General features: G+C 44.6%; 1 long non-coding RNA gene across 1 annotated transcript in view; it reads right to left on the bottom strand.

The window, feature by feature from the left end:
• Nucleotides 1-8,684: 8,684 nt before the first annotated feature.
• The window catches only part of LOC139180924 (uncharacterized), a 29,082-nt gene continuing 15,136 nt past the window's right edge, over nt 8,685-22,630 (bottom strand). The window contains exons 2-3 of the long non-coding RNA XR_011565122.1: nt 14,076-14,145; nt 8,685-9,420 (exon numbers count right to left, since the gene is read on the bottom strand). This is a non-coding gene — a long non-coding RNA (uncharacterized lncRNA). The remainder of the gene's footprint in view (nt 9,421-14,075; nt 14,146-22,630) is intronic.

Below are 22,630 nucleotides of genomic sequence, written 5' to 3'. Positions count from 1 at the left end.
GTGAGGTCCTGAGCTATGGAATGCTTGCCTGTCTGACTTAAGGAGCTCACACAAAGTTCAGAAGAAGCTTTTGCTTGTAACCTCCTCCTCTAAGTTCCTCTCTCATGCCCAGTGGCAAGGTGGCAAGAAGCAGCTGATGAAGGCGTGGGGCAGACAGGGTCAGACCTGGATCTCTGCCGCCTTCTGACATCCTAACACCTCGGGGAAGATAGCAGCTCTCAGCACCTGGCCCAGGGTCTCCATGAAACCCTGGCACAGCCACCCAAAATGCCAGGGTGCTGCACAGGCAGGCAAGGGACCTTCAGTGGAGGGGGCTGGTGCTGACAGAGGCAGAGAAGTGAGCCAGGGGCCAGCCGGAGACTGTGCTGGAGGCTGCTGGGAACAGATTCATGTCTCCACCAAGGTTTCAAGCTATCCTCTGACAGTGCTTGTCAGGGGTTTTACCACTCTCCTGAATGTGTATGATTCAGCCCAGCTCAGCTGGCAGTGTGGAGGGGCAGTGAGGCGTTTCCCTTGTGCTGTGCCTCACCAGGCTCACGGGTGGTCGCTGGGCTCCTCCAGGTGGTCTTGGGTGGGTAGAGATTGGCATCCAAAGCACAAGTCAGACTTAATCTCCTTTCTTTTAAAATTAAAAAAAAATTCTATTGAAGTGTATTTACAATTTTGTGTTAGTTTCAGATGTACAGCAAAGTGCTTCAGTTATACATATACATATGTCAATTCGTTTTCAAATTCTTTTCCCATATATGTCATTACAGGGAATTGAGTAGAGTTCTCTGTGCTATACAATAGGTTCTTGTTGGTTATCTTTTTTATATTTAGTAGTGTGTATATGTTAATCCCAACCTTCTAATTTATCCCTCCCTCCAACTTTTCTTCTTTGGTAATCCTAAACTTGTTTGCAAAATCTGTGTCTGTTTCTGTTTCATAAATCAGTTCATTTGTATAATTTTTTTAGATTCCACATATAAATGGTATCATATGATATTTGTCTTTTCCAAACTTATGTCATTTAGTGTGGTAGTCGTTAGAGCTATCCATGTTGCTGCAAGTGGCATTATTTCTTTTTATGGCTGAGTAATATTCCATTGTATATATGTGCCACATCTTTATCCATTCCTCTGTCAACCGACAAGCAGATTGCTTCCATGTCTTGGCTGTTGTTAATAGTGCTGCAGTTAACATTGGGAGCATGCATCTTTCTGAGGTACAGTTTTCTCTGGGTATATACCCAGGGCTGGGATTGCTGAGTCATATGGTAGTTCTTTCTATTTTTAGTTTTTTAAGGAACTTTGAATCTACTTTCAAGGTGTATTTTCCACTAGAGATGTAAATTCCCATTTAAAAGTACAAAGTGAGAATTAAAACAGAGCCACATGAAGCCCAGAAAAAAAAAATCCCCCTGTTTTGTGTGTTGGGAAATAAAGGGGCATCAAAGGGTGAACAAAGTCAATTCAGGACCTTAGCATGTAGGTGGTTTTTGTAGCTGGGGCTCCACAAAAATTCTCAGAGATGGGGTGATTTGGGCGATGTCTATGAGGGGTCTGGTGTGGATGACTCTTTTGGTTCAGTTGGATTTAATTCAGGTATATGATCTCTGTCTCTGCTTCATGCCAGGCACTGTGCATAGGGTCTATCAGTTCCTGCCTTCTTGGACTTTATGTTTAGGCCGGGGATGCAAACAGACGTCCCTTCCACAGAAGTGTGATGACAGAGGGAGGCGGCTGCCTCCTTCTCAGCCAGACCTAGGGATTTAAAATCCCAAGAGTCAGTTCAAGTTCCTAACTCACCAACCTCTAGCTCTTTGAGTTTTGGCCAATTATTCAATATTTTTAAGGCTTTAGTTTTCTCAGCTGTAATATGAGGAAATGACATCTTCCTTGTTCATGTTATGAGGTTCATGTTATGAGGATCTGATGAGATCATTTATCTGAAAGCCCTTTTGAGCTCATAAGGAGAAATGTAAATTGTTACTGGGACCACCAAGAATTCAGTTTTGGAGTTTTCAGCGATAATCTTTTGCTGTTGACTGCTGTGTTGTGATGCTCCCTGTTAGCAATGGGATGTGAAAAGCTGAAAAAAGGTACAGAGATGCTCTGTCCAGTATGAGAGCCACATATGACTGTAAAGCCCCTGAAATAGACCTAGTCTGAACCGAGACGCACACAAGGATGTGAACTGTTGTAAAAAGAAAAAAGAGAGAGAGAGAGAGAGAGAAATAAGTAAAATCTCACTAACAATTTTTTTTGTATTGGTGACATGTTCAGATGATAATACATTGGATTATTAGGTTAAAGAAAATATATTATAATTGATTGAATTACTTATTTAACATGGTTACTAGAAAATTTTAAACTACCTGTTTGGCCCACATTAGGTTACCCTCGTGGCTCAGATGGTAAGGAATCAGCCTGCAGTGCAGGAGACCTGGGTTTGATCCCTGGGTTGGGAAGATCCCCTGGAGGAGGACATGGCTACCCATTCCAGTTTTCTTGCCTGGAGAATTCGATGGACAGAGAAGCTTGGCGGGCTACAGTCCATGGGGTTGCAAAGATTGGGCAACTAACACACACATACACACACACATATTTTCACTGGAAGTACAGCTGTAGGGTTTCTCTTTGGAAATATCATTCTATGCACAGTACACATAAACATTCGTATAATTTCAGACATGAAGACTCCTTAAAGCCTCAGCTGCTGCTGCTGCTGTTGCTAAGTTGCTTCAGTCGTGCCTCAGCTATGTAACTCTAAAATGACTGTTTTAAAGGTTGTTTTCCATTTACACTCAACATACACACGAAGAATGTTCATATGAACATTGGATCACCTTTAGTGAGAAGCATTACTGTGTTCCTCCAGGCAGGAAAGGGTTTCTTCATCATGGTCATCTAAGAGGCTGTATGGAAGGCCCCTGGACACTGTGTGCAGTGCACTTGGGTCTAGACGGGCAGGTTTCTGCAGAGACACGCCTGACGCATCACTACAGCTATGTGGTTGAAACAGAGACACCCCAATGTGTCAGCAAGGAAGAGATTTTCCAAGGACCCCATGAACAACCACAGTTTCCTCCAACCCTCGAATCTTTTCCCCCTGTCACGGAAAAAAGACCAAACAGAAAGACCCAGCCTTTCGGTCCCTTTTTCTAATTCCCTAGCTCACTGTATTCATTCCCCAACCCTTTGAAGGATTACCCACACTGATTTTATCAGTGGAGGCAAGGTGGCTCAGAACAGCTCAGAAGTTGGCTGGCAGTCAGGTGGGTTGGAGGGTTGGGATGCAAACGCTTCCTAGGATTGGTCTCTTTTTGCCACTCAGCTGCTGTCAGAGGAAGAAGCAGGAAAGTAGAAGGAGTCGCGGGTGGGGGGCGGGGGAGGGAGGGAGATACTGGCCACGCCCACTCCCTTGCTTTTCTTCTGAGAAGGAAGCTTGGGTGTTCCTACCATGAACCAGGCGCAGGGGATTCCCTGGGGTTCTTGGAGTGCCACCTTTATTTTTTGTTCATTTTGTTTTGTTGTTTGCTTTTGTTTTTTGTTCATTTTTTATTGAAATATAGTTGATGGTGCAGACGGTTAAGAATCTGCCTGCAATGCTGGAGACCCGGGTTCAATCCCTGGGTCAGGAAGATCCCCTGGAGAAGGGCATGGCAACCCACTCCAGTATTCTTGTCTGGAGAATTCCATGGACAGAGGAGCCTGGTGGGCTACAGTCCATGGGGTCGCAAAGGGTCAGAAATGGCTGAGCAACTCACACTTTCACTTTCATAGTTGATTTACACTGTTGTATTAATGTCTGCTGTACAGTAAAGTGACTCAGTTATACACATATATACATTCTTTTTTTAAGTGTTCTTTTCCATTATGGTTTATCATAGGATACTGAGTATAGTTCTCTGTGCTATATAGGGAAACCATCTTTTCATGAATTCTTTCAGAGGAAAACCGCTAGATGCCTAACAGCAAAAATAAAGCCTCAAACCAGCAAGCAAAAAACCCAGTCTGTAGAATTTGTCCAGCTTGAGTTAGATGTGAGTCCTTGTCTAGAGGAGCTACAGAAACAAGTCGTGTCCCTCCGTGAAAGATGGGCTTGGAACGCCATCTACCCTCACACATGACACTGCTGAGGGCTTCTGGGTTGACTGGGATACAGTGAAATGCTGGTGTCAGTCACCTTCTGGAGGAGTTTGCTGGCCTGGTCCGCAAGCAGACCCAGCAGATCCCTGCCCAAGTTCCCCGAGTGGGATGACCAGTGGCGATATAAAGGGCAAGTGGACAAGTGAGTCTTTCTTTCTGAGAATGTTTTCACTGCAGTTAGGTTAGAAAATGATCCAGGGAAGATATAAACTAGCCCTTTCATTTAGCAAAATAAAATGCCTATCCCCTGGGTAATCCGTGGAGTAGATGTCGCAGCCAGAATCTTGTTCTTAAAGTTTTCATTTAATTTGCAGCCCCCCTTCCTGCCACCTGCCAGGATCAGGTTGGACAAGAAGAGAGGGAACAGCAGCCTGGCAGATGCTGCCACGTGGTATGTCCTTGTAGAATAGCTTCCATGGCATTTATGTTAAATAACCACTGGAAAATGTGAGGTGTCAATGATAGGAGGTGTCTGCATCTCCTGGGGCTTTGTTCCAGTTTTAATGAATATGGACAATGCAGGGAATGTCTCAATTTTCAGAGCTGTGTTTCTTCATTAAACACTGTCACTCTTCACGGGGAAGGAACTAGACATTCCTGACACACGATTTGGCAGGTCTCAATCACAGACACTCCAATACTGGCTTTCAGAAACCTGTTCCAAATTTGGCCCAGGCTGTCAGACCTTGTCCAGGCACTGATTAGGAGAGGACCTCCAGGTCTGGGCAGAGAGCCGTGCTCTAAAATAATACTTGCTGAGTCTCCCAAGGAAATCCGGTTGAGGAGGGTAAGTGGATTGCTCTTCAAATGACCTCTCCCCCCTTGGGAGAGAGCAGATGGGGTGAAAATACTCGGTGTACCTCTGGTGTCCCCACAAGAGTTTCAGACAAGAGAAAGGACCCTCTGTGTATGAACCAAGTGAAGGTTTTGTTTGATTCCTAGCACACCTGTCCTCATCAGCTAATTCAACTACAGCACAGCTGGTGGCAGGGGCTTCCCGGGTGGCACAGTGGTAAAGAATCCTCCTGCCAATGCAGGAGACATGGGTTGGATCCCTGGTCAGGAAGACCCGCAGAGAAGGAAATGGCAACCCACTCCAGTATTCTTGCCTGGGAAATCCCATGGACAGAGGAGCATGGCGGGCTACCATCCGTGGGATTGCAAAGAGTGGGACTCGACTTAGTGACTGAGCATGCGTGAACAGCTGGTGGCATCTGTCGATTAAAATGGAAATTGTAAGGTAAAAATGCATTTTGTTTAGGAATTGGGGCTGTGTCTTCCGAGTGGTGCCTCATTCAGCATTTCTCAAAGCATGTTCTTGAGATCCTCCTGCATCAGAACCTGGGGATCTGTTTCAGTTAGATTTGAGGGCTCCTAACTACCAAATATGTGAGAACTGGAGCCAAAAACTTGCACTGTGCCAACCCACAGGCAATCCTGATATACCCTGAAGTTTGTGAGCCGGGGATGTAAAGAGAATGACATTTATTTCATTTTGAACTTGTATGTCCATTGACGGGAAATTTTGAACCACAAAAGACAGGGATCCTTATGTGTCTTGTGTTTGCTGACTAATGGCGTGTATCTTGTCCTTTCTCAGTTATAGGTCACCATCTGCCAAATACAGTGTTTCTAAGAAGTTGTTTCTGTGCCTCTTCTGGAAAGAATTTGTCCTTCAGTATATGTGATTGCTACATGTTGATAAAAGCAAGAGAAAAACAATAAAACTGTTTTGTTGAGTTTCTCATTTTTCTGAAGCAAGCAGTTTTCAAGTGATAAAAAAGCAATTTAGTGAAACTTACTGTTCAGGAGCTTAATGATAGAAGGGATATGGGCCTGTGTATTCATACGCAGATCCTTGCACATATAATCATCCAAGAGTCTGAGTTGCTTGGTCCTCAAAAAGCATGCTTTTTGGAGTTTGCACTATACCTGAATCTAGAATGACGTTTGGTTGCTGAAAGGATGCTCATGTTAGATCAATGTAGCAGGGAGTCGAAAATTTTTTGATAAAGTTTGGATGATCTGAATTGCTTGTGTGTGTGTGTGCTATGCCAAGTTGCTCAGTTGTGTCCAACTCTCTGTGACTTCATGGATTGTAATCTGCCAGGCTCCTCGGTCCATGGGATTTCCTAGGCAAGAATACTGGAGTGGGTTGCCATTTCCTCCCCTAGGAGATCTTCCTTACCCAGGGGTCGAAACCGCATCTCTTGTGTCTCCTACATTGGCAGGCAGATTCTTTACCACTGTGCCACCTGGGAAGCCTTATCTGCACTGCTTATGTTAGGAAAAATTTAGTTTTAAGCTATCTGGTTACCTTTCAGTTCAGTTCAGTTCAGTCGCTCAGTCATGTCCGACTCTGACCCCATGAATCGCAGCATGCCAGGCCTCCCCTGTCCATTACCAACGCCCAGAGTTCACTCAGACTCATGTCCATCGAGTCGGTGGTGTCATCCAGCCATCTCATCCTCTGTCGTCCCCTTCTCCTCCTGCCCCCAATCCCTCCCAGCATCAGAGTCTTTTCCAGTGAATCAACTCTTCACATGAGGTGGCCAAAGCATTGGAGTTTCAGCTTTAGCATCAGTCCTTCCAATGAACACCCAGGACTGATCTCCTTTAGAATGGACCGGTTGGATCTCCTTGCAGTCCAAGGGACTCTCAAGAGTCTTCTCCAACACCACAGTTCAAAAGCATCAATTCTTTGGCGCTCAGCTTTCTTCACAGTCCAACTCTCACATCCATACATGACCACTGGAAAAACCATAGCCTTGACTAGACGGACCTTTGTTGGCAAAGCAATGTCTCTGCTTTTGAATGTGCTATCTAGGTTGGTCATAACTTTCCTTCCAAGGAGTAAGCGTCTTTTAATTTCATGGCTGCAATCACCATCTGCAGTGATTTTGGAGCCCCAAAAAATAACATCAGCCACTGTTTCCACTGTTTCCCCATCTATTTCCCATGAAGTGATGGGACCAAATGCCATGATCTTCGTTTTCTGAATGTTGAGCTTTAAGCCAACTTTTTCACTCTCTGCTTTCACCTTCATCAAGAGGCTTTTTAGTTCCTCTTCACTTTCTGCCATAAGGGTGGTATCATCTGCATATCTGAGGTTATTGATATTTCTCCTGGCAATCTTGATTCCAGCTTCTGCTTATTCCAGCCCAGCATTTCTCATGATGTACTCTGCATATAAGTTAAATAAGCAGGGTGACAGTATACAGCTTTGACGTACTCCTTTTCCTATTTGGAACCAGTCTATTGTTCCATGTCCAGTTCTAACTGTTGCTTCCTGACCTGCATATAGGTTTCTCAAGAGGCAGATCAGGTGGTCTGGTATTCCCATCTCTTTCAGAATATTCCACAGTTAATTGTGATCCACACAGTCAAAGGCTTTGGCATAGTCTGATTAGCTTAGGCAAGGCCTATTGCATTAGACAGCAATGGAAACAAATAACCCTTCCCCTACAAAGTAACAAGTGGCTCTTCAAACAAATAGTCCTTAATTACTGCAAAACCACTCTAGTTCTCTAACAGATCCCAAACCATGGCATCTAGGGACTGGCCACATGGAGTCAATGAGACAAAATGAAAACATCAACATTAGGCCAAAACTACATCTTTCTTCTTATGAACGGAGGAATCTTTTAGCCATCAAGGAAGCTCTTTGTAGTTTGTCTAGTTAACCTAGAAACACCAAGGTGGTGTCCTGGACAACCTAGCAAGCAAAGAAGAATGTTGTTTCCTTCATTGTGTGACTTTGGAGAGTCCTGAAAGTGTGTGCTGTGCTGTGCTTAGCTGCTCAGGAGCCCGCCAGGCTCCTCTGTCCATGGGGATTCTCCAGGCAAGAATACTGGAATGGGTTGCCATGCCTTCCTCCAGGGGATCTTCCTGACCCAGGGATTGAACCTGGGTCTCCTGCATCGCAGGTGGATTCTTTACCATCTGAGCCTCCAGAGAAGCCCTTGAAAGTATATAGCCCACAAATTTATTAGTTTTAGAGGAGATACATTGATTTTGCTGAAGTTGTTTGGCCAGGAGGTTCTATAAAGTCCAGCCAAGCTTCTCTGCACCCTTCTCTATGCTATTCTATACTATGCTAAGTCACTTCAGTCGTGTCTGACTCTGTGTGACCCCATAGACAGCAGCCACCAGGCTCCCCTGTCCCTGGGATTCTCCAGGCAAGAACACTGGAGTGGGTTGCCATTTCCTTCTCCAATGCACGAAAGCGAAAAGTGAAAGCGAAGTTGCTCAGTCGTGTCTGACTCTTAGTGACCCCATGGACTGCAGCCTATCAGTCTCCTCCATCCATGGGATTTTCCAGGCAAAAGTACCGGAGTGGGGTGCCATTGCCTTCTCCGCACCCTTCTCTCAGGTCCTCTTATTACTCCGTCACAGTGATGGGGATCCACCTCGTTCAAATAAACACTTATGAAATAAATGATATGAAGTGTCCAGGGCTGATGAAAAGTGATCTCAAAATGTATGTGTTTCCTTTACTTGATCTGGATTAAAATGAAAAATATCAGGTCTTAGACATTGCAAAGTTTAATCAGGAAATCAGAATCTACTCTGAGTCTTTTAAAAATTTATTTATTAAAAGTTTTATTTATTTATGGCTGTGCTGGGTCCTTGTGGCTGCATGTGGAATTTCTCTAGTTGCTACGAGCTGTAGCTACTCTCTAGTTATGGTGCACAGCCTTTTCATTGCAGCGGCTGCTCTTGTTGCAGAGCACGCGGTCTAGGGTGCTCGCGCTTCAGTAGTCGCAGCATGTGGGCTCAGTAGTTGAGGCTTAGCAGGCTCTAGGGTATGGGCTCAGTAGTTGTGGGACACAGGCTTAGCTGCCTGCGGCATATGGGATCCTCCCGGACCAGGATCGAACCCGTGTCCCCTTGCATTAGCAGGCAGGTTCTTAACCACTGCACAACCAGTGAAGTCCCACTCTAACTATTTAAAATAGAGGATGTTTAATACAGGAAATTGGTTACACAGCTGATGAAAGTTCTGAGAAGCCAAGCAACGGGAAGTGAAGGAATCCAAAAATCAGCAAGAGCAGGAGGCCCCCAGTCCCCTAGGCTGGGGACTCAGGAAGGAGGGTGTTAGCAGAGTCAGGAGCCGAGTCACTCAGCACCCATGGTGGGCGTGTCTGGTGGGAGCTGGAGGCATGCTGGAGATGCAGCAGCTGCTGAGACAGCCCATGAAGCAGAGAGAGAAAGAGGGTGGCCCCCTGGGTTCTCCCTTCCTCCTTCTCCTCAGTCTCTTTCCAATGCTGTCCTTCAGCCAGGAAGCCTGGAAAACACAATCGACAGAGGTTCATTTCCATGTGATCAATACAGGGGAAGGAGGAGTGGATGGACGCGTCACTCTGCTGGGAGTAAGGCAGGACTGACTCCTTGCTGTCAAACATGGAATTCACTGAATTGTTGGAACTCTGGCCCAGCCTCTCGGCCAACCGCAGTAGGGCAACTTTCCTTCTGAATCGTTTATTTGCTTGAGTGTGATATGCCATGATCATCAATACAGACAAAGCAAGTGCAGACCTTTACCCACCGCATAGAATAACCACGGTACTTGGCATCATCCACCTGTTGTGGCTGCCTGGGGCAGTGTGGCGGTTCTGATAGAAGTTAAAAACGTAACTAGGGCCTCTAAGAAAAGGACCACAACTTTCAGAGATCCTCCTCTGCTCAGGGATTGTGAATCTGGGATGGAGGCTCTATATTAAGCCATGCTGGTTCTTTCCAAGGAAAGGTGTATGCCTTGGGATAGTTGTACTGACTTATACTATTTAGCTATACTGAAGTAATATGGTCAGGAAAATACAGCAATTATTAGAGCAACGATCCATCTATAACATGAATCTTTCATGGGAAAATATTCATGTTGTGAACTTTAAATGCTTTCCTTTTTCTGTACTGATCCCCTCCTCCCCCGTGTTACCCCAAAACTGAGTTTGCCTCTCGGTGGTTGTTCAGCCAAAAAACACAACCAAGCCAAAGATCAGGAGAAAGAAGGATTTATTATTACTTTCAGTAAGTAAGGAAAACACTGAAGATCTTTCCCAAAGCAGTGTCTCCCTGAACAGAAAACTGGGAAAGTTTTAAGCTAAGTGTTAGTCCAGTGGAGTCCGACTCTTTGCAACCCCATGGACTGTAGCGCTCCAGGCTTCTCTGTCCATGGGATTCCCCAGGCAAGAATACTGGAGTGGGTAGCCATTCCCTTCTCCATTTAAGCTAAGGGTATATGCATATTCATGAACAGGCTTGGGTTGTTGACAGAGTTCAAGCTTTAGTGGATTGAAGTCGTGAGGGTCAGAAAAGGCCAACACCATCATCCCTTAAGTTCCAGCTGATCTGGTGGTTGAGCCTACAGGCTAATATTTAGCATTGAAACAGAACTGGGAGTTTTTGTTGTTATTTAGTTGCTGAGTCAAGTCCGACCGTTTTTGCAACCCCATGGACTATAGCCCACCAGGCTCCTCTGTTCATGGGACTTCCAAGAATACTTCAGCGGGTAGCCATTTCCTTCTCCATGGGATCTTCCTGACATGGGGATTGAATCCCGGTTTCCTGCATTGGCAGGCGGATTCTTTACCACTGAGCCACTTGGGAAGCTGGAGAGTCTTTACAACTGATACTTTATCTAAGCTATGGTTACTTCTCTTGCCTGAAACCAGTAGTTTTATTTCTATATTCTTTTGTTCCTCTACAATTAGTAACTACTGAGACCTGTTCAAGGGCAAGCACTGTGGTCAAGCTTAGATCACAGAATGGCTTAAGGCAAAAATGGCTTCTCTTCTGTCAAGAAATCCATTCCCATTTCTCTTTTTCCAGGGACTCCCTACCCTATTTGCTCATATTACTTTCTGGTACTGCATCCCACGTTAGGCTCATCTTGTACATTTCCTGCTCCAGTCCTACAGTCAGCCACTTCTCTAAGGAGCCCTGGAGACTTATATTGGAGAACAGCTTTAGAAACCAAGACCTCAGGGCTAGATGTGCTGTTTGACCACTCTTCATCCATCCATCCCTTTCTTAAGGATATACCTTTCCCAGTGCCGTCTTTGGACAAGACTCCAGAGCAGAAGAGACAAATGAAGTGTAAACAATTCTATTCTGCGTGGCCCAAGAGAAGGGCTGTCCCTGGGTATGCACAGAGCTCCACAGCAACCGGGAGGCAAAAGGCCATTTCCAGTTGGAGATCCATTTCACGGAAGTCTCTGTTCTTGATTCTAGACTCTACCTCCTATCTTCTAGGTCCATATCTTAGTAGCTTGGCTCATATCTGCCCTTCTACATTACGGTCTGTTATATCAGCCTGAGCTGAGTTGAAATTCTGGTTCTGTCACTTATTAGCTATGTGGCCTGGAGCCTGTGTTTTCACAGTGGGGATGGTGATGCCAATAGGACCCACCTTTGGAGGCCTTTGGGAAGATTCAGCAGAAGGCATGTGGAGTGCCTGGCACAGTGTCTGGCACAGTCACAAACAACAAATGCTGGCAAGCAGAATGACAATGAAAACTGGATTCCCTCTGGAGGCAGCATCACCTTGAGTGTGACACTGATTCTTAGGACAGAGATGCAGACGAGGCTGTGATTAAAACAGGCTGTAAAGGCAGAGCCCAAGAAGTGGCTGCAGAATGGTCTGACTCCTGGGGTCACAGTCAGGTCTGTCCTGCAGATGACACTGTTTTTGAGATGTGAACCATCAGTGACGGAGGTCTTGGGGTCACCTGGCGAATGGGGGCTCAGCACAAAACTTAGCACCAGGGGGACGAGACGGCTGTTGCCACTTTCTCCCACCTCCATCTCTGTGATTTATGCTTATCAGGATGCATTAACATAGCCTCCGATGTCAATGTATGCTTGATGTTCCAGAAGGAATCTTCGTGCTAGGGTTTTCCACCACAGAGCTGCTTCCCCTGACAGTGATGATGAGCCTATCAAATGTTTTCTGTTCTGGAAGGAAAACAGTATTTAAACTAAGGTGCTTCAGAGAGTCTTGAGAACTTTTAGGGGCAGGTGAAGCATAGATGTCATGAACTTTTGCTGGGACCAGGTGTGTCCCCAAAGTCTTAAAATAGAGTTTACTATGGAGGTTGTGGTTGTCTCACGTGATGTTTTTCTTTAAATCAAGAAGCATCTAGATTAGTGATCTCAAGGTGTGGCTCCTGGACCAATAGCATCAGCAACCTCTAGGAACTTGTTAGAAATATAAATTCTTGGGTCCTATCCCAGACCTACTGAATCAGACACCCTGGATGTATGCCTTGCCTCCTACCCCTGCCCATTACAATCTATGTTTTAACAAGCCCTCTAAATGATTCAGATGCCAGATAAAGCTTTGAAACCATTAATCAAAAAGATGCAGGACTCTCCCAAACTTTCAGCCTTAAAGCTAAAAGTATTTTGAGCTCTGAGCACCTGAAGAGAGGACTCTATCTAATGTATGACACTCAGTAGGTACACATTAAGTGTTTATTGAATGAATGAATTTAAAAATACTGAAGGGGTTAAAATTCAAGACACTGACAACAGCAAGTGCTGGGGAGGATTTGGAGCAAAATGAACACTCATTGACTGCTGATGGGAATGTGAAATGGTACAGCCACTTGCGAAGTCAGTTTGACAGTTTCTTACAAAACTGAACATTCTCTTAGCATACAATCTGGCAGTAGCACTTTTTAATACTTACTCCAAGGAATTAGAAACTTATGTCCACACAAAAAACCTGCACAGGTAGGTTTATAGCAGCTTTATTCATTAATTGCCCCAAAGTGGAATCAACCAAGAAGTCCTTCAGTAGGTGAATGGATAAATAATGTGGTATATCCAGACAATAGAATAGTATTCTGCAGTTAGAGGAAAGGAGCTATCAAACCATGACAAGACATAGAGGAACCCTAAATGCGTATCACTAAGTGAAAGAAGCCAATCTGAAAAAGCTACATTCTATTTGATTTCAACAGTGTGACATTGAGGAAAAGGGAAGACTATGGAGATAGTAAATAGGTCAGTGGCATTCAAGGGCCGGGGGAAGTGTGAGATAAAAAGGTGGCTCACAAGAGGATTTTTAGAGCAGTGAAAAGACTACTTTGTATGGTACTACAATGGTGAATACGTATCATTATACATTTGTCCAAACACATAGAAAGTACGGATAAAGAATGAGCCCTCGTGTAAACTATGAAATTCAGTTAATAATGATGTATCAACATTGGCTCATCAGTTGTAATAAAGGGACCACACAAATGCAAGATGTTATCATCAAGCCTTAAACACATTAGCGTCAACCCTCCAGATACACATGGAACTGATTTAAGAGCATCTTGTTTCCTTGCAAGCATAAATTCCTTAGTCTCTTTTTCAAAGGGGAGGAGTCTTCTTTCCAAGAAGAAAGAGAAGGAAATTCTTCTAGCTCTTAAAGCCTTGGTGCAGTGAGCCTGGAAGAGTTGTGCCTGTCCCCTTTGTGAAGATCCAGACCCTTGGGGCATGCTTTGGGAAATCAGTGGATGAATTTTGACAGTTGGGCTGTTCTTGGTACCTTGTTCCTCATGGGGGCCAGTAAGTCATTCTGAAGAAGTTCAGTATTTCCTACAGATGATCAGTAAGAGCTTCTCTGTGACATAACCACACTGCACACTTATAGAAACATTCTGGTGATAACTACATGGCTTTTTTTTAATCTTAAAGAATTCATAGTGCCTCACCAATGCTGGCAAAGGGGGTTTGCTGGAGAAACAATGGAAGTGGCAGCAGAGCACCATCTTTCTTTAGGGTTGGACTCAGCTAAGGTTGGACTAGCTAGGGTTGGACTAGCCAGAGAGGGCTGGGGACAGTTGCAGCCAATGTGATGTAGGCAGATGTTGTGGGGTGGGGCTTCCAGGTAAACTCTATAAAAGACAGAAAGAAAGGTGAAGTGGGAGGGAATAAATTGACATACACCTTTTGTCCTCTGTCCATCTCTTTCTTCTGCTTGGAATGCTGATGGAATGCTGGAAGTGGAGTTGCCACCCTGTAGCCAAGAGGAGATCATGAGTGCCAAGTTCACAAACTGAGGATAGGCATACAGAAAGATAGGAGAAATGTCACACTTAGAGGGTGTTGTACTGCTTCTACCAGCCCTGCACTATTTACCACTGAATTTTATTTTTTACATGAGGGGAGAAAAATAACCCTAATTTGTTTAAGTTGATATTTTGGGAGTTTCTGCTACTTGCAGTCAAATCCCGTATCTGACTGAATGAGAGGTATATTCAGTTGATGCTTGTGGTTGAGAGCACAGACTTTGAGGTCTGCCTGGCCTGGTTATGTGTTCTGCCATGTGCGTTTGAGCATACTCAACTTTGGATACTTCATCTGTGAAATGGACTCAGTAGCACTTCTGACCACAGTATTGTTTTAAGGATGACTTGAAAGAACATATTTTAATGGTTATAAGCACAATGTCTTGTGCATATTAAGGACTATTAAGGACAGAATAGGTGGTAGTACAAGACTGGAGTTGCCTCCCACCTCAGATATGCAAGAATTAAGAAAAAAATAGAGCAGGATCTGAGTGTTGTCTTGGACACTCTGAGTATTGTACAACTTCTGGATTTCATTGTCATGGGCTAAATCAAAGTCACATGATGCCAAGTGGATATTCCCAGACCTAACCCCAGACTGTTATCTACTCTCACCCACTTCTAGGGCTTGATGTCTACAGATCCCTCTGGGAAATAACCCCCACTCAACACAGAAGAGTCATGGACAGTCAAGCAGAGGGAGCAGCCTGCGATTCCTGCCCCAAGGCCATCACTGATGGCACCAGAAGTAGACATCCAACCTGAAGGGGTACACTCTGTAGGCTGGCCAGTGGTCTGGCAAGGGTCCTAGTGGGACGATTCTTCTCACGAGGGTCAATAGTTCTGCTGGCTGGCCACTCTTCTGGAGGGACCTCAGTGCTGCCTGGCAAGCTGGTTCCTTGTCACTGATCCACACATTCTCCTACCCTCTGAGATGGCTGTCTTGAATGTTTTTATCTCCCTCAGGGCTTTCCTGGTGGTTCAGATGGTAAAGAATCCACATGCCAATGCCAGGAGACATGGGTGTGATCCCTAGGTTGGGAAGATCCCCTGGAGGAGGGCATGGCAACATCTTCAAGTATTCTTGTCTGGAGAATCCCCATGGACAGAGGAGCCTGGCGGGCTACAGTTTATGGGGTCACAGAGTCACACATGACTTTTGCATCTTGCTCTGTACAAACATGCCCAAAGGTTCTCATCTTGAAACAACATGTGACTTCCCTGTGGTCCAGTAGTTGAGAGTCTGCCTTCCAATGCAGGGGATGTAGGTTTGATCCCTGGTCTGGAAACTAAGATCCCACATGCCCCAGAGCAACTAAACCCGTGTGCTGCGACTAGAGCAGGCATCGCAATGAGAAGCCTACATGCTGCAGTGAAGACCCAGCACAAGCCAGAAAAAAAAAATCCTCCCTGCGCCCAAGTCCCCGATGCCCTCCACCCCACCCCGTGCTTCCGTTTACAGCCCACTTCTGCCCTGTCCTCACTTCCTTGCCTTCTGTCCCCTTGGATTTCACTCAACAGGCTTCCATCTCCACTGTTCCAGGGACACGCTCTCGTCACCCGATGGTTTCTTCCTTGTTGAATCTGGTGGTCACTTCTCAGTCCTCAGTTCATTCACACTTCTAGTAGCCTCTCACACAGATGATGATTCCTTTTTGGAAAAAGTGTCTTCACTTGGTCTCCTCAGTGTGAGAAATGGACAAGAATAAATACCTTGATGATATGGCTGGGGCAAGGACATTATTTCATTTTCAGCAGTATCCCCAGCACCTGGGACAGTATCTTTCATGTATGAGGAACAGAGTATCTGTTGAATGGATGAGTCTAGATCAGGGGTAGCAAAGTACAGCTCACAGGCCAAATCTGGCCCACTGCCTGTTTTTGTAAATAAAGTTTTATTAGAACACAACTGTGTTCATTTGTTTACAGATTGTCTAAGCCTGCTTTCACACATTCCACAAGTTGAATAGTTGTGACAGAGACCACGTGTCCCACAAAGCCGAAGATATTTACTGTCTGGCCCGTTACAGAAAAAGTTTGCAGACCCCTGATTTAGACAATTGTTTCTATTTCCACTGTGTGCTATGTGTGTAAGACCCTGACTACAGATGATCAAAGAGACAAAGCTCACAAAAGGAATCACAATGCCCTCCCTCACCCACGGACATTATCAGGGTCTGTCTGTAGCCTGGTCTGTGGTGAATAATTCAGTGGTGATGGGAGAGTGAGGGAGGTGGAAAGGAACGGAAAAAGAATATTAACCTTATTTTTATTAATTAATTTTTATTGCAGTATTTGTGCTCAGTCGTGTCTGACTCTTTTCTACCTCATGGATTGTAGGCTGCCAGGTTCTTCTGTCCATGGAACTTTCCAGGCAAGAATACTAGAGTTGGGTGCCATTTCCTACTCCAAGGGATCTTCCCAACCCAGGGATCAAAGCTGCGTCTCTTGCATATCCTGCATTGGCAGGTGGATTCTTTACTCCCTAGTGCCACCTGGGAAGTGCTTATTGGAATAGAGTTATTTTACAATGTTGTGTTAGTCTCTGCTGTACAGCAAAGTTAATTGGCTCTATGTGTACGTACATCTTCTCTTTTTGGATTTCCTTCCAATATTAACCTTACAATCATTTTATACCATGCATTTTGCATAGTTTATTTCACTTCATCTGCACTGCCTTCTCCAATCTACGAATGAGGAAACTGAAGCACTGGCAGACTAAATGTTTCATGGAAAGTCACACAGAGCTCTGAAGTGTTGGAAAGGGGGTGGCAAGGCCAGAACCTGGGATGGACCCTGGCTCAAGTGGCAGTGATGATGGCAGCAAACACACATGGGGCCTCTGAAGATATGCAGATACTGTTCTTAGTCTGTCCCATCAACCGTGGTAAACTAAGGCACAGGAAGAGTGACCAACTCCCCCAAGGTCACCTGGCCCTGGTCAAGGGCAGGGCCAGGACTTGACCTGTTAGTTTTGTTTTGTCTCTGTTCCCTTCCACTTTACCATAATGTGTATTAGGTCCTCAATGAATAGTCATCGAACTAGTGGATTTGAACTGGAACTTCCTGGCTCCCAGCCCAGAATCTTTGCCACTATCTGGCACCAGCCACCCATTGAGGGTTCAAAGGACTGTGCAACATTTTGCTCAGAGTAGAGCTGGAGGCCACCTAACTTGTTTCTGCAGAAATTACTAGAACATTTTAGAATTTACTCATCCTCTATCTATATTTTCATCTCTTGGTACACTGCCCGCTCCCTTGGGGAAACTATAATTTCCATAACTGATGATAACATCTGTTTTCAGACATGTGAATCGGTTGCAGAAATGTGTGTCAGCAGAGAACTAAGCCTCCAAGCTTCAAGGAGGTTTCTTACAAAAGTCGTCGGGAGTGGCTTTCTTGCTCAGTCCTGCCAAGAGTTTCAAATCGTGCAACAAAATATATTCTCCAGTTGACAGTTGTGTACATCATAGCTCTCCAGTGGGAGGTGAATTTTCTTCCCCATGTGAAAGTTACTTCACCTAAAATATGGTATTTGATGTATTTATCTTCCAAAATTAGATAAAACCATTATAAATTTTACATACACCAGCCATCCTTCAAGACTAGGACAGAGCTATTTGGGAAAGGAGGCATTCTGTATTCATTAAGGCACACTTCCAATTTATTGCTGGTGGGGAAAGAAGAAAGTGACATCTTTCTCTCTTAGTTATTTCTAATTCCCATAAAAAACAGAGAGTACTGCAGACTGGGTGGCTTGAACAACAGCATTCATTATTGGTTCTGGAGACTGAGAAGTCCAAGATTAACATACTGGCTGGTTCAGATCCTGGTAAGAGCTGTCTTCATCACTTGCACGTGGCCACCCTCTTGCTCTGTCCTTGCATGGCTTTTCTTTGCTGCCTGCATTTGGGGCACCATTTGCGGTACCTTCTAGGAAGGCCACTAATCCTATTTGACTAGGACCCCACCTTCGTGAACTCATATAACCTTTACTTAGCTCCTAAAACAATCACTTGGGGGTTTGGACATCCAACATATGAATTTTTTAAAATTTAAATTAAAAATATTTTTATTTTGTATTGGAGTATAGCCAATTAACAATGTTGTGAATTTCAAGTGGACAGCAAAGGGACTCAGCTGTACATATACGTGTATCCATTCTCTCCCAAACTACCCTCCCATCCAGGCTGCCACATAACATTGAGCAGAGTTCCCTGTGCTATACAGTAGGTCCTTGTTGGTTATCCGTTTGAAATACAGCAGTGTGTATATATTGATCCCAAACTCCCTAACTATCCCTTCCCACCAACCTTCCCCCCTGGTAACCATAAATTTGTTCTCTAAGTCTGTAAGTCTGTTTCTGCTTTGTAAATATGTTCATTTGTATCATTTCTTTTTAGATTCTATCTATAAGGGAATCTGGGCTTCTCCTGGGGCTCAGCTGGCAAAGAATCGGTCTGCAATACAGGAGACCTGGGTTCAATCCCTGGGCTGGGAAGATCCCCTGGAGAAGGGAACAGCTACCCACTTCAGTATTCTGGCCTGGAGAATTCCATGGACTATATAGTCCATGGGATCACAAAGAGTCACACACGACTGGGAAACTTTCACATATAAGGCATATCATATAATAGTTCTCTTTCTCTGTCTGACTTACTTCACTCAGTAGCCAACATATGAGTTCTGGGAGGACAAAATTTAGTTCTCTTCTCATCCCTGGGAACCTCCCCATGGGACCTGACATGATGGAAGTTTGTTAGCTGATTTTGCAAATATGATTCAGTCTGGTTTTGAGTCTACATTAAACATGCTTCTATATGGGAAAACCTCCATCGGTTTGCTTTAGCTTCAAGTTCTTGTACCCAGGAGGAGAAGTCAGGTGTACCAGCAGCAGTTAATCATCTTTGTGACTCCTCCATATGGTAATAATAATGGAGGTTTTCTTTTAACAACTGCATAAGAGATACCAGGTGCCATCTCAAGAAGTTAGTGTCTTGAAGCACTTTGTCTTATCTTTTCATCTTTTTGAGAACCTATGATGGACGGGGCTGTATTTATTTTTACTTCCGTTTTGTAGATGAGGAAACTCAGGTTAGAGAAGCCAAGTGATTTGCTTAAGAGGACACAGTTAGGAAGTGACTCAGTCTGTATTTGAACTGAGTACAAACTCCAAGGAACTCTTCTGACCACACTCTCTGTCTCCCATTTGGCCAGGACACTTATATTTCCAGAAACGTCAGTCCACAATCATCAAGAATAATGGTTCAACACAATCCTTTAGACGAATCTCTAGCTGAGAAAGAAGCTGATTCATTTTGATTGAGTTCTTGCTTCCATTCGGATTTACCTTATTCATTTTTGTTGGTCATATAATTGAGGCCATGGGACACCTTTCTGAAAAGTCACTCATGACTTAAAAAGATTTGGTTTTATATTAGATGTTTAGAAGTTTCTGGAAAGATTCACTTCTGAAAAGAAGCAGTGGAGGATCAGAACAGTGTTGTTTTCTCATTCTGTAATTTCTTTTCATGGCTGTCTTCTCTCATCTATGCGGAGGGGATCCTGAGACAGTTTTATGGCCTTTTTTTTTAAATGAAAATTTCCCTCACTTTTCAGAAATGCAAAGGAAAAATGATCACAGAAAATGTTTTTCTTTTCTCTCTCAGTTCTGTGTTGCAAGTAGTATGTTTTTGTCATGATTACAGTCATTTTTTTCAAAGGCGTCCAGCTGTTTGAACGCTCTGAGTTGGAAGCAGGGAAAGGAATGGAAGGATTGCTTCTTCCTTCTTGAAAGCTAACGTGGGCGGAATTCAGGCTGCACAGACCTTAGACATAAACAGTGATGGAGGCGAGAACATATGATCCAATAGGTTACCCCTAGTTACTAGAATTAGGGAGTTTATCTCTTTTCTTCCCCCTCTAAATGTTTATACTTAGGGAGAATTTTCCAGCTCCCTGAGAAAACATTTATTTCCCCAAGAAAGATAAGAGTGCTTATTCTGTGCCGTGTCTATTCAACTGCAAAGAAGTCTTGCAGGTGGAAAGAAGCCCTCTGATTACCAAGCGGCCCATTTCAGAGCATCCAGGCTTGCTTTATTGTCCGTGCCCACTCATTTTGTAAACTGTTCATCAAATAGTTAACTCTCTCCCGCTGCCCACCTGCCTGGAGGATGGGAGGATGGAAGGAAGCCACCGGTACAAAATCATGCGGCAACAGTGACAAGCGTTTGGCTCGTTTAGAGGTGCCTGTCCAGAGAACCACGCAAGAAAACAATGGCGTGAGAGTATGTGAACTTCTAACCCTCTTCCCCACATGCCAGTGGGGCGGTGGGTGGTGTGAGCAAGTGTTCAAGTTCCCTGAAGTGGGTGTTTTTATGGAGCCAAGTGACAAAGAACCAAAGAGGGTCAGGACTTGTGAGCAGCAAGTGGAAAACTACCAAGAACTGTTCAACCCTGCCTGCCGCTTAAATCACTTCTCTGAAATGAGGGGAGCCTGGGTTCACTTCCCTCCCCTGTGCTTCTTTGACATGGGACAGCTCTAAGGGGCAGAGATTTTGCCAAACACTGACTTTTTTGCCCAGTCAGCCCCTTCTCAGTTCCTCTTGTCCAAACGTAGTGACAGTTTGTCAGCAAGCAGGGTGGGGAGGCTGGGGCCGGAGGGTGTTCATTATTGCTAAATGACTCCCATCTGCGATTCTGCCTGCAGCTTTTATGAACCCCACATGTTTTAATTAACACATTGCAAAGGCAACATCAGCTGAAAAGTGCCAGCAGTGAGAGTATTTCAGTGGATCCCCACTCTGTGATTGTCTGAATTGGATCTGCTAGAAGCATACTCGGAGGAGTACGCTTACAGTAAACATTTGGGAAAATAGTGTGAAAAGGCAGGCAGACCGTGCAGCAGCTCCATCAAGGAATTCCTGAAGGTTTACCTCTGGGTTTACACCGTGGCTTTAGCATTTGGTGAAAGCTTCCTAGGGGGTGGGAATATGGGAACCCCGGGGAAGAGCCAAGGTCTTTTCGTGATAAAAAGTGAATAGACGTTGGCTGAGCACGCCAAGTGTGCTTGGGTGAGTGGTTCGTGTTTTTACAGAACATGCTTCAGGAAGGCAGTGGGATTTTTCTGGAAAGCACATTGGTTCTGGAGATGTGAGGGGTGGGATTGAGCTGGAATTTCTTCTCATTGTGACACCCTGGGCAAGAAATGTAACTTTTTGGAGAGTCTGTTAAAAGGGGACAATGCCACTTGCCTGTCTCGCATGAGGCCAAGTGTGCAGGAGTGCCTTGTAAAAACACAGCACTACTGCCATAAACGTTACATAAATTATCTGTAGCACTTATAAATAATGTAGGTGGTCACTTCATTTGTGGGTTCAGCAAACAGCATGAATATCTACAATTCCCTGTGCCCCCGAGTTTACAATTGACACACACAAATAAACAGAAAAATACTCTATGACATGTGAAGTATTATAATGGGGAAATAGAGATCGTGTGGAAGTTCATAAATATGGCACTTAACCTGGACTTGGAAAATTTCAAGAAGGCTTCTAGGAAGAAGGAATGTCCAAGCTGAGCTTAACTGTCATCTTCTGGGTGAGGACTCTCATACCCACGTTACTTAAAAAGTTAGCCCAGCCTCTTGTACACCCTGTCCCCCATCTAGCGTTATTTTTCTTTAATGCGCTTATTACCATCTGACACACACTACATGGCTACTTGTTTATGCTTTGTGTCTGTCTCCCTCAACCAAAATATAAGGTCATAAATTTAGATACTTTCTTTTGTTCCCTACAGTATCCTTATTCTCAGTACCTAGACTAGTTCATGGTGCAGAGTAGGCACTCAGCAGATGTTTGTTGAATGAATTATTGGGAAATGTAAGTGTTAGATGAACAGGAAGGAATATTCTAGGTGAGGAATAAGCATAAGCAAGGACCAGGAGCTGTAGAGCACAGATGGGTTTGGTGTCTTGGTCTGTAGGGGCTACTATAACAGAGTATCCTAGATTAGGGAGCTTACAAGCCACTGACATCTGTCTCTCACAGATCTGGTTGCTGGGTGTTCAATGCCAAGTTGCTAGCATACTTGATGTGTAGTGAGGGCCCTCTTTTTGGTTCTCAGTTGGCCATCTTCTCATATTGTCTTCATGAGAAGGGACTGGGAGCTCTCTGGGGTCTCTTCTATAAGGGCACTAATTCCATTCCTGAGGGCTTCACCTTCATAACAAACCACCTCCCTAAGGCCCCATCTCCAAATACCATCACACTGGGGATCAGATTTAAACATAAGAATTTGAGGTGGGGGGATACAACCATTTACCCTATAGCACCTGTGTGTGTGTGCGCTCAGTCATGTCTGACTCTGTGACCCCATGGACTGTAACTTGCCAGGCTCCTCTGTCCATAGAATTTTCCAGACAAGAATACT

This window comes from Bos indicus, chromosome 1, assembly GCF_029378745.1.
Source record: "Bos indicus isolate NIAB-ARS_2022 breed Sahiwal x Tharparkar chromosome 1, NIAB-ARS_B.indTharparkar_mat_pri_1.0, whole genome shotgun sequence".
Lineage (NCBI taxonomy): Eukaryota > Metazoa > Chordata > Mammalia > Artiodactyla > Bovidae > Bos > Bos indicus.
This window is presented reverse-complemented; position numbering and strand designations above follow the sequence as displayed.